The sequence below is a fragment of the Pomacea canaliculata genome, linkage group LG14 (assembly GCF_003073045.1).
Source record: "Pomacea canaliculata isolate SZHN2017 linkage group LG14, ASM307304v1, whole genome shotgun sequence".
NCBI lineage: Eukaryota > Metazoa > Mollusca > Gastropoda > Architaenioglossa > Ampullariidae > Pomacea > Pomacea canaliculata.
In genome coordinates, this window is record NC_037603.1 from 15,617,743 (window position 1) to 15,631,154 (window position 13,412).

At 39.3% G+C, this 13,412-nt stretch overlaps 1 protein-coding gene across 1 annotated transcript in view; it reads right to left on the bottom strand.

Annotated features, from left to right (window-relative positions):
* Window positions 1–9,943, bottom strand: part of LOC112555790 (CX3C chemokine receptor 1-like) — a 23,620-nt gene extending 13,677 nt beyond the window's left edge. Inside the window, exon 1 of the mRNA XM_025224305.1 lies at window positions 9,615–9,943. The gene's annotated coding sequence lies outside the window, so the exon portion shown is untranslated. The remainder of the gene's footprint in view (window positions 1–9,614) is intronic.
* Window positions 9,944–13,412: the final 3,469 nt, after the last annotated feature.

Sequence of the window (13,412 nt, forward strand, 5' to 3'; positions counted from 1 at the left end):
ATTTTTAATAATAATTTTCTCATCAAACAATTAGCTTAGGGTCCAACTCGTATAAGACAAGTGGAGGCAAATACAACAAACACGAGAATTGAAGACAGTCAACTATAAAACATGAACCCCACATAAGTAAATATTATAGCAAATAACGACAGAGTTAGGGTGGTACTGGTGGTGTGCATATTAGTATAGAAGACGAATTATTCGGTACAAATAAGAGGAGACTGTCAGGAAGATAGATAAAAACGTACTTCATCTGTAGTGAAGAGATAACCAGGGCATCGGCATCGACTACATAATGACGCTTCTGCTACATGTTGAGAAACAGAGGACAACACCATTTGAATCGATGTGTCTCTATGATTAATGTTGAACGAAGTTAAGAAAGGTGATACGCTAGCTCCTACTCTTATAATTTCTTGATCAGCTGAACATATTCAAAACCTATTGTAACATCAAGATGATATATGCTATAAGTCCAGATCCAAAAAAATATTAAGTTGAAATATTAGATGAGGTATCGCAACAAACGTCTCATCAACTAGTCGTTGTGTGGTTAATAACGGTTTAATGGCGATAGGAAAGCGCACTGGTGAGTCTATGTGGAATGACATTCTTGTGAGGAACGAGATGTTTGACTTGATACTTTCCAGCATTCACTGCATCACTGTGAATCTAGGTTTGATGTAGTTCTCGCTTTTTTCACGGGGCAGTGCTGCTTGGCGGCTTTTCTTGTGGCATTCCATTACTGGTCCCACTCTTACATCCATCTGATCTAGCTTTGGACTACAGCTGTCAGTCATGACATGAGCACGTAGACTTATACGAGCTCCATCATCAATCATCATGTCATTCATCGATCATCATCATGTCATTAACACTACATCGTCGTCGTCGTCGTCATCCTCCCCTAACATTCTCGTCCTCCTCCTCCTCTCATCATCACATCATCCGCTATTCATCAAACAATACTCATCTATCATCAATCTCATCATCATGGCATCATCTCATCATCATCTCGGATTGCTGCTAGCGATAAAATATTCATTGTTTCAAGTTAACGTATCACTCAGCTTTTTAACTCAACTAAAAAACAAAAAAAATAAAAATAAAAATTAATGAATAAAAGCGAAGGAACCCGCAGCCAAGTTCAACTAATTCTAGAGTGGAAAGAGCAAGAAAAATCCTGAAGCGACAGTCCTTTTGAAAATTAACTGGCGTGGTGTGATGTGCAGCTGCAAGAAACTTAGGCCCGATGCCATGGGCACATGCTCACTAGATGTAGAGGTCTCAAGGTACAACTGAAAAAAAAACAAAGACAATCTCTAAAGCTTTCTTACATCCGATTAGTGGTGTACAGAGGATGTGCACCTGCCCTATTTTTTTACAAGGATTTGATGTAGTAAATGCATGGGAACTTAAAAATAATTCGCACCTCGTTAAAGAAAAAGATTTAATGCAGTGAACTAAATTGTTAAGAGACTAAAGCTTCAAGACAAGTTCTGTATTAAGATTGGTATGTTGTCTTTATACGATCAAGTTGTTCTCCAAGCTACGACCTCGCCAGATTAAACAAATAGAGATGAGCTTTGATTAGAAGCAACAAGCTTTCGTAAAAAAGCTGATAAGATGCTGGTGTGTGGGTGTGTAACAAGGCCTGCCAGACGACCTGCTAACGACTTCTGTGGGCAAAAATCCATTCGAACAGTGACAGATGCCTTGTTTTATGGCGCTCATACTGAGAACATCTCTGTCAATCTAAAAAACAAGTGGTCTGTTTGTACAGTGGTCTACAATCACGAACACTTGGTAAAAGAACTAGTCTACAATACACTAACAAAAAAATAAGTAAAAGGAATTGGCCTACCATACACTAGTAAAGCGAGTGGTCTACGATACACTCATACAAACAAAATGTCTGCTACATATTCCTGAGTTCCTGAGTGATTTTTGTGTGTGAAAGACTCAGAGGTGCAATCCTGACCTCCATCAGCAATGGCAAGTTGTGCAACTTGTATGGACACTGCATAGACTGGGCATTGTGTGTATGTTTATTTTCAGTATAAACTTATTTTACCAAGGTTCACATCCTTTTACCTTTCACTTATTTTTTCTGTAAGTTTAATTTTAAAATAACCATTTCTGTAAAGGAGACTGTTTGAACTCTTGGAAAAACAACATTGAATCTTTATACAACACACTTATCAAGAGGATGGACATAACCGACACTTGTCTAGGATTTCCAGCGAAAGGTGTTAATAAGCACAAATCAATGATTGTCAAAAATGTTCAAGAAAATTGACGAAATACATCAAGATAATCCTTTTCCCGAGTTAATTTTCTGTTCTCACTGTCCTGGCTGTAAAACGATTATACACTGAGTAGTCTCCTTCCAATCTTCTTTAGTTTGTGTCATTGCCTTAATGAATCACGGGAAGGGATGTAAATGCTGTAACGGTCATTCAAGCAGCTAAAATGAGGCTTTGCAGTAAATTCAACACAAACATTCCGAGATGCACTTGCTGTCCTGGGTTACCTCTTTGTCCTGTGATTACAGAGGAGATGGTGGAGACAGCAACTCAATGGTCCTGTCTACTGGACTTCAAAATTGCGACCAACCAGTTAATAGGAGTACAAACCTAATTCTCTGGGTCTGTATTCTTTCAGGTCACCGGGAAATGTCCTGAATTATAGGAACGAGGCTAAGTTGGGATCGACGGGAAATATGAGAGGATAATAGCAGGCGTCTGACCCAAGGAGGATGGAGGAAGTGGACCAAGGCATCCACACGGCAAACAAATCTGTCGGAGACACAAGACAAGATGTTTTAAACATCAGGAACAGTAACCACCGGAAGGAGACAGGTCTCCTTTGCACACACTCACAAAAGTATGGACATAAATGTGTGCAGACACACACGCACATGTACATCTTATACTCTCTGTAACGGACTGACAAGTGTAACATCGGATAAATATGATAGTACGATGTCCATGAGACTTTCCCCAACCCCTGTGAACCTCTAGTCTTCATTAAACCAATCAACCATATTGTCCAACCACCTCAGTCTGTTCCTTCTTCGCTGTAATCGTTGAAATCCAAAGAAAGAAAGAAAATTAAAAGGAAGACATTTTAAACAAACAACGGAGCAGTTACAAAAGGAATAAAAAAAGATTTCTCGTTTCTGGACCTTTGACCAGACAGTGGATAGTGGAAACCCACAAATACAGACACAGTACAGGACGAGGATAGTGATCTCAGCAAGAGAAACAGTATCATACACCAGTCAACAAAAATTGAAGCCACTAGAACTTTAAGTATCCGAAGCACTAATGAGACCCTTAGAATGTCTCTGAGACACATCAGGAGAACAAAAACAACTTTCTTTCCTTATAATTGTGCAATTGAGTAACTTCTCTGAGGATCTTTTCTTTCCAGCAAATTAACTTCAACAAATAAGTTCAGTCTCGTGACCTTTCTAATAAAATTTGTTTGTAGTAGTAAGAACAATAAACCTACTGGAGGAAGAGCCTTGGAAAATCCTCATTTGGATGCTCGTGAAACTCTCGAGATTTAATGTTTCTTCGAAGACAAAAGAAGTCTGGTGGCCTGGTTTCTTTTCAAATTTTATTTTTTGATGAAACATTCTAACACCGAGCCTTCCCCTTAAAATATGCAAATTTTCAATGGAACTTTCTGGTCAAAGCTGGAACTGTCTTTCAATATTTCAGTTGATATTAAGATGACCTCCTTCTACAACCAAATAACCTCGCCAGAAGCATCCTTCGTCTTCAAAGCTTTTTTGTGGCTTTACTGTAATTTATAAGATATAAAGGCATGTCCGTGTAATTCAATTCAGAAATTAGGTCTCCTAGGGATGTAATCGATAAATAAATTATGAATGCTATCCACGTTTTCTGCTAGAATGTCCCCAAGGGCACAAAATTTGAAAGGTGGATCTGCTAGATAAGCAGAAAAGCTTTCTCAGCGTGCGTGGGTGTGTGTGGAGGGTGATGTCTGGCTGAACACTGTTCAAATTCTGTTTGTAAGATCTTGTTTTATTTTATTGATTAATGTTTGTTTAATATCGTAATGTAGACCCCGATTAAAAAACAAAAATATCGATCTCCCCTCCACTGTAAACCGTCGGAAGCATCCTGATCATTCAACGATGTGATCTGGTCCGAGAGCGCACCGAGCGCAGACAGCCTGTCAGGGAGAAAGGGACATCACCTGGTCAACTCTGTTACAGTTTAATCAGTGTATCTGACTGCTACCCATCCAGTTAGTTCCTAGGACATGTCGTGCAGCCAGCCCAGGGACTTCTCGTGCAGACCGCTCATGTCAGGAAAGGTCACGTGATGAATAAATCACGCGGGTCCGTGGTGGCGTGTGCATTGCTGGAGTTCTGCTGATGACGTGAAAGTTTGTGGAAGAGAACAAAAAGTTTTCAAGTGTGAAACTACAACAACAAAGAAGGTATAGACCCAAAGTTTAACCCGACCACCGAGAGGAGAGGCAACCCACCGACACCACGAACCGCGCTCACTTCACAGACAGTTCTGGAAAGAAAATGACTCTTCTGACGAGAACACGACTTGGTGACACTTTCAATCTTCCACAGTGTGATCAGATCGCTAAAATGCTCGACAGACACGGATTTTTAGAATGGTAGATAATCACAGGACCTTTACAATGCAAGGCAGGCACAGGTCTTTACACAAGTAAGGCAATAAAAGGTCACTGGAATTCTTGCCAGACAGAGGAGCAGGTCGTGGAAATCAATGCTCCATGTTGACCCAGTATTTCAGGGTGTGTAAGTGCTTTAAAAACATGCTTTGATCACATTTCCCTTTCATCTGCAAATACTATTAGGAGCAATCCAGCTCTTGGTCTGTGAAGACAGCCTTGGGTCTGAACACCGCCATCATGACGAACGACACTCACCACAGTTCCAACGACCCTCGTCTCTAGCTGCATCCAAATAAACTCATCATATAAAGGTTATTTTTTTACTTTTTAATTTTCTCTTTGGGTGTGACAGGCTTCTAGCTGTTGCTTCTCTCCACTCAATGACCAGACGACGACGACAATGATTATCATCATCATCATCATGAATGCGACGACTTAGAAAAATGTTCCGCCAGGATCAATCATCTCCAGTTTTTTTTCCGAAATATTAACTTGAATTTTTCTTGACAATGTGGAAATGGGAAAGATTTGCTGTCTGTGCCGTACGCCGGCGAATGTCGCAAACTTCCCTGGCAGCTCGACTGATCATTGCCGGCACCAGCGAGAAAATGGTAAAACGAATAAAAATAAAAACGATCGGCGAAATGGAAAAGTGAAGGCTTCCAGCAACATACGAGCAACAAGAGTTTGAACCCCTGAGGGAGAAAATTAACTCGAAGCTGAAACTCTGAATACGACTTGTATAATAACTACTTTGGATTGTGCTAAATTTGAGACCAAATAACCGTTTTTTGTTTTGTTTGTTTGTTTGTTTGTTTGTTTGTTTGTTTGTTTGTTTGTTTGTTTGTTTGTTTGTTTGTTTGTTTGTTTTTTAATTTTAATCTCCGTCTAATGCCTTTCCTGATAAAATAATTACAGATACATTTTCTTGTCTCTAGTGTGGCGCCATCTATGTAATCCACACTCTATTCCACAAAACAAGTTTATTTGAGTCCGATACGGGAAATAATTGTTGCAAATTTTTAATTAAATGTTTGCTTTTGTTTCCCCCAAAAAAAGTTCCTGGCTTTTAAATATTTTCTTTATTTCACATGTTAGTCGGGGTGGCGACACAAAGAGGGTATTTAATCCGTTGAATCTTTGTCTTGGAGGAAATCAGTTCCTCCCCAAGGTGTGGAGTGGACTGGAGGGATCACGAGTTGACAACAGCAACTACTGAGATGCTACTTCAACATCCACCAGATGGCGGGAGAGGAGAGAAAATGAAACTAATACAAACTCGTTCTTAGCTCGCTGTCAGCTTGGCATCCCTGTGCCCACGACCCTCATTATCTTTGATAGCCATGCATCGATCTGTCTTCCACCTTTTTTCTGTCTTCCTCTTCTACTGGAGCAGTGGATGCCATGAAGAGGAGCTCTGAGGACCAGGCGGCTGTACCGAGAAAAGTTTATGATGATATGTGTGACATGAGATCGCGTGTCAACTTTTCTCTTTTTTTTTTCCTATCAATTTCTTTCTTCATGTCTGCAATTGTTTGAAGCGATTGTATAATGAAGTGGAAACATAGCCGACACACTGATGACATTTTGTCACGATAGCCTGGAATAAAATCACATTTATTTTTCAATGAAGCACAGGTCTTGCTTCCTTTGCACTTTGGTATTATTGGTGTCGCCTCAGACCTGTCCTGTGTCCGTCCATTGTCTTTGTTGGAATCTTTGTTGGAATCTTCTGCCCTTGCTGGAAGATTCCTTTCTGTTTCCCCTAACAACCTCCCGACATTTTCTATAATAACTGGGCTTGTGACATGCTAGTCTGTCCTCTTATTGTAGTGTCATTGCTAGAATCTTCTTGACTACTTGACATCCTATGGTCTGTCCTCTTCTTATTGCAGAATCGACTATTTCATCCGACAACTGTCTCTGATTTTCTATATGACTGAGCGAATTACAGGATAAATGAATTTAATTCTATTGCCGTTTGGGGGTGAATGACACAAAGGAAGACCTGTCAACATTTGTGTTTGACCTTTCGAAAGGATTGAAGTAGGAAGCAATTTATTTGTCTTGAGAATCCAGGTCAGTGCATCTGGGCATGTGTTTAACACCACAAGGCATCTTACCCTGACAGCTTTGAAAGACAGCTCTTAAGGCTTCCATTCTAATGGGGAATTCTTGTGTTGCTTTGTGATAATCATTTGCAAAGGAGTAAAACTCAGTGAAAGAATATTCCAAAAGGACAAAGAAAATAAGAGGAGCACTGTAAGAGACAAAAGAAAGTTTGTATAAGAGCAGACGAAGAAGCAGAAAAAAATTGAACTTGGCTTACAAGCTCACAAAAACTCACAGAAAATAGAAATGGCAGTCATCTTTAAAAAATATTAGGATGGGATGATGGATTATTACTTAAGAAAGAAAGCCTAGAGATATGGAAGGAATATTTCGAGTAAGTGCTCAACCGACTAAGTCCTCCAGTACTAGCTAGTACCCAGAAAGGGAAGAAGACCTGAATATATCTGGGTCTCATCACAACGACAGAAGTAAAGAAAGTCATCCAACAACAAAAAAATGGAAAAGCCCGAGGACATGATGGACTTTGCCTTAAAATTTTAATCTGGACATAGAAAATCCCGAACCTCCAAGATATTTAAGAAAATATGAGATACGGGAAAAAAACAGAAGAATGGAAGAAGGGTATAATCTTCAAAATTGTCAAAGAAGGGTTGGGGTGACTTGTCTGTGATAACAGGGTTCTGGATCCACAATTATTGCAATCACCTAAGTCACCCCAACCCTTCATGCCTGTATCACGAAGGATTTCAGACAGTTTCAGAAGTGTCTGTCTGTTATTCAGAGTCTGAAGAGCTCTCCTGGCTGTCCCAGTGACTTTGGAGCAGGTGGATACAACACGATGTAAGCTGCTCTTGTCCTTCACTGATAAACTGTTGTAAAAACAGACAAGAGGACAGCATGCTCTCTCTCTATGTGCGATCTATACAAGAGCTGAAGACATTGTTGGAAGACAGAGAAAGACTTCAGCTTTGGGAGAAGGAAGAGGCGATGTTGAGCCTCCTTCACGACAGTTTGAGTGTTGATATCCCAGAAAATTCCTCTTTTGAAGATGGTGCCCAGGAACAATTTCAACCTCATTGTCGTGGATGATATTTACGGGACTTCCGACGGAAGTTAAAGACAATTTCTTTGGTCTTAAAATTAAGTTCTAAGAAATTGTCATCGCTCCTGACAATAAATTCATTCAAAGCCTTACCATAGAATCAGTGCTTTGATGATTGTCTCCAATGCTTTCATGACCAACAATGTTAAGGCCACTGGTCTAAGGTCATTGAGATGCTGACCTGAACCTTTCTCCGAAACTAGGACAATGGAAGACGATTTCTAAGCAGCAGAGACAGAGAGTGAATCCATAGAGCGCCGGAACATGTGTTAGATAATGCCTTTAAGCTGGTGCTCGCAGAAAAGCAATGTCCTGCTTCAAATACCATCTGGACCTGAAGCCTTGCAAGTCTTTGCTTCCTGAAACTACTCCACAACATTTTCTTGACAAATTTCAATCCTCTGGACAGGGTGAAGGGAACTGAGCACATCTTTAATTTTCACAGAGAAGTCATTTCTCGAAACGACAAAAAAAATTATGTTTGGTTAGGGCCGTACTGTCTACATCTGATATGGAGATTTTGGCTTTAAGGCCCTTAAGCCGATCTTCAACATTGGCCATGTTCTTGAGTCCCTGCCGAGCTGCTCGGATGTTACCTGGACCAAACTGAGATTTTATTTTTATAGTCATTAAATCTTCAGCTTAGGCAAGATTGTACAATATGGAAAAGCACTCCAGGCCATGTTTAGACTTTGAAAAAGCATTTGACAGTATGTACTTGAGGTCATTGTGGAAGATTGTAAATTAATAATTTATTATAGTTTATACAGATTTTCATTGCCAGGTTGTTTATAGTAAGAGCAAGTTAACAGACAACTTCTACATTTCTACTGGTGTCAAACAGGGAGGATTTCTTTCACCATTCCTATTCATACTGGCCATGCACGGGTTTATGCAGCAAACACCAAAAGACAAAAAAAGAGGAATCCGCTGGACACTTAGTATTGGACGACTTAGATTATGGTAATGACATCGATATAATTTAACTAACACAAGGATGAAAATATCAATAACAATATAACCAAAACTGCATCAGAAATATGGCTTAAAGTAAACATAGGCAAAACAGTAGATATTAGAACCTCCTAAGCCTCGTGAACCTCATAAAAGCCAGCCGTATAAATATGGCAGACAAAATCCAAGAACGTTGGAGACAGGTACAGCATGTGAGCAGAATGAAACAAGATTCACTAACAAATTAGTCATTTGCTGAACTGCTGATGGCAAGGGAAATCATGGTCAGCCAAAATAAAAATTGCAAAGCTCATTAGAGAGAGAACTAGAGGACTAGAAACTAACCTGAAACAGAATAATTAAATTTGCTGCTGACAGAAAAAACGGAGAACTCTAGTAAATGTCTTACGTACCACCTATGTACGAAGAGGACAAAGACAAAACACAAAATCCCTTTTTGTCACTTGTTGTGTTACAGATGGCTGTCGAATATGGTATACTTTTGTACTTAATTCAGCAACTGAACGTAAATAATATTAAGTCTTGACTTTAGTAAAAAAAACTTATATTAAATCAATAAAAAAAATAAAGAGTACGATCAACGAAATTTCAAAATGGGAGAAATCAGAATGTACTGCCATGTTTTATATTAATGAAAACTATTCCATTTTAAACGTAAGAAGATGCAACCATCAAAATAATGGCCAAGGAATAGCAAAAAAAAATTAAATAGCAAAAAATTTCTTATTGAAATATTCCTTCTTCCTATGTCGGATGCTGATATAACAAATCTTACCTCTTCAGAAACTCCTTTCTTCCCAAATTTTGTTTTCCTCAAGATACAACTTCTGCCTCTGTAACCTCCATCCTGTGAATGAACATTTTAATAAAGCATTGTTTTTTTCTCTCCAGGTCCCCTACTAACAAAACTTGTTTTCTTGTCTCCAACAAACTCGTACATTCATGTAGACGACGGCAGGAGCGAGGAAATAAATATTTCCGGACCACACTAATAAACCAAACAACAACAACAAAAGCTATTTCGCAGACTGTGCAAACATTTCCGACCTCTTGTTAGAAAAATGTCTTTGTTTAACCTACTTCATTTGTCGGTCATGCCGCCAGAGGTTTAGGAAAACTTGTGGCGGCGGATGCGCGGCAGCCTGCAGCGCCGTTTGCGACCGTTTCCGCGCATGCGCTCTCATTGACTGCCACGTCATGGACTTTCCTCCTTCTCCCAACACTCGCTCGCAGGGGACGGGTCGGGGTTGGGGTAGGTGGGGGCTGTCATCGCCTCCTGCCTGGGTTCTCGCGTGGAGTCTCCATGGAGACGACTGTTGGGAGGAGCTGTTGAGGGGAGGAGGAAGGAATAAAGATGAAACATATCCATTCACGAAATATTTATTACAGATCACAGCAAGGGTCTCCTAGGAGAGCTACAATATGTAATTAGCTGATAACTCAACCAATCAATCGAACATTTCTTCCTTCGTCCTCTGGTACCTGTCTAGAGTAGCTACCCCGGGTGTTGAGTCGGTGTGTAAAATTCTAAAATTCATCCTTTCATCTGCTCACAAAGGGTTGGTTTGTAAACTTTTCATCAGAATATTCTTCCCAAATTTGCATGTCAAATGGTCGGAATTCCCCATGAACTTTAGTCCCGGAATGCTTGAATCGTGGGCTTTGTTGACTGTAAATGGGGGACAGGTGTTTTCTTGCCTCCCTTAATGACTCCTTGGCTGTGTTAGCCACTCCTCACCGGCTGATCGATTGGCAACTCCATCAACATCCGCAGTCATCGTCTCACCTTTTATGAACGACAAGTTGCTCACCTTCTGTCTTTCAGTCTCAATCAAGATTTTTTTGTTTGTTCCTACGCTGTGTCAAAATAAACAAACAATGCGAGCGTTCCGAGCTCGTTAGGAGATTTCACAGTTCTGTATAGAAAGTTATCAAGAAATGTTCAGGGAAGTGAATAGAAGCTGCTCGTGAGTGTGAGATAACATTCTCTCAAGATTCTACGACACACCCTGACACAGCACCTTGATTGTTGACACCCTGACACAGCACCTTGATTGTTGACACCCTGACACAGCATCCTTATTGATGACACAGCATCCTGATTGTTGACACACCCTGACACAGCATCCTGATTATTGACACCTGATATAGCAACCTGATGGTCGTATATGTTTTTATTTATTACATGCAAGAATATTTTCCTACATTTCGTCATCCATCCCTAGTAAAAGATACAAATCAAACTGTAACACCATCTCCACCCCACTAGTGTTATAATAAATAACACCTAAAATAAATTTAAATGAACTCAGCAAGAAGATGAGCGGCTTTTTTCTTCTAATTGTGATATAAAACTAACTAAAAAAATATAAAATATAAATATATATTAATATAAATTCTAAAAATATAAAACTAACTAAAAAAATATAAAATATAAATATATATTAATATAAATTCTAAAAATATAAAACTAACTAAAGTTAACTAAGAAAGTTTTTAAGAAAGATTTATTCATTTACTTAAGACTCTCTTTAAAAAAAAAATTAGTCCAACCACATATTTTTGATATTATCCTCCAGGACTGCAGTACTGTTCATGTTGTACTTCACCAAGTCTATTACATTAAATTCAAGTTCTAATATAATATTTCTTGATTGTCAACTCCACGGCCTCTACCTTTATAATGTTTTCACCTCGTCTCTCCAACTTTGTAAGACCTGGGGATCAATAACCAGTTAAAGAAATAAAAGGAAATAAAAGTGAGTTGACTGTAAAGTTCAGAGACTCGTGATGACAAGACAGACTGTGGCTAAACTCAGACCACTGTCTAACAAGTAGTAGCTTCCAGCAGACAGAACATTTCCGACAAAGAGAAAGGTCGCTTTGTCTGGCCTGGTAATGAGCTTTGTTCAAATTATCTCTCACTGGGTCAATGGATAGTTTCTGTGGAAGCTGACTTAATTAACTGTGCACTGATTGGCTGTTTGTCATCACGTGACCCTCGTTTTCGCAGTCAACTGTCGGACCTCCAGGAGGTTCACATTGGGTGGAGGACACATTAGTGGTGCTGAGTGTTTATATAATTAACACTTGATGGTTCAATGGCTGTCGACGGCAATGTAGACTTGTCCACAGTCTTATAATTATAATCGATAATCAGAATGATGTTGCTATGGAGATTTCGTCACTTCAGTCCTCAGTTCATCGCCTGCCAGACAAACATTTTTTCTTTGTCGATGACTGATACATGTGTGCACAGTGTTTCTCTTTTTTGCAAATAAAATAATGAAATGTCTGACGAACCTGTAAAATAATTTTTCATCTTTGTCATCAACGTACTTCACTCATATCGTTCTTAAGTATCTCAAAATATTTCAAAAGATTGATTGACAAAATGCCTTATTTGTCTTTTTCTTTGAAAAAGCCCATATTCGTCAAAATTCATTGGATTTCATTTCACTCCAGACCAAGCACAACCCTTGGCACAAATTTTTGCTGAAGAATAACAATGTTAAAATTTTTACCCCAAGGTATTCAGTGAGTAGGCAAGCGGTGTCCACAAGTTGTTGTATAATGTATTTTTGATGTTTTTACAGTGTACGAAGAGGATAAAAGTGTGTACGGGTGTGTATAGAATGAGAAAGAATGACCACACTTTTATTTTTACCTCGGCGTTTATTCAGGACAGTAATTATTTTATTTAAATGTGAGAGACAACTGTTGACCTTTTCGGTCCTCTAATGACGTCAGGGCATCTGCTTTTTCTGCTCTGCACTTTCTGGACAAACACACACACACACGCACACAACAGACAGACACACACACACACACACACACACACACAGTCTGTCTACCCTTCTCCCCACACTCACATACACACACACAGAGAAATATAAATCTTTCGATCTGAGATGCATCTGGACATTCCTTTGTTCTAAGCCCCGTTCAAAGCTCGCCATTAATTGAAACTGTGGAAGTTCTTGTCCTCCTGATGATAGAATAGTTTTTACTCAGTTTCCTGCGTCACGCAATTTTCTTTCTTGTGCATTGTCTCAGTACAAAAAATAAATTCACTGCCGCAGGCTGTGTGCTCACCCCTGCTGACATTGATAACCAACACAACATTTCTACATTTGCACTACATTTCTAAGGTCGCTGGCAAACGGAATTTTTCTTCAAGCCAAAAAGTTGTTTTCATGCAAAGAAGAGACTAGCTTTACAAAAACGCTCCAAGGAAGACTGATTTCTCCTTTATCAAAGATGTTCCTGTCTATTGCCACCTGTACAACGACTCGTCTGGGTACCATAAGAAAGAAGATGCTAGGGTTTTGTGTTTTGTCTGTATTTTAATTTTTTTAGTTGTACTTGTTTACTTAGATGTAGCTGCATCGTTAGGTTAACAAACAGAATAAAAAAAAAGTTTCACTAACCATTTGTATTCGAGATGTTCTTTCGGTTGGTATTGGACCTGGAACTTTTTTTCTCGTTTTTAATTCTCGTCTACCACTTCAGACCTGTTGGACTGCTGACTATACTTGTTTGTAATCAGTTAATACGATGAAAGGCTCATTTT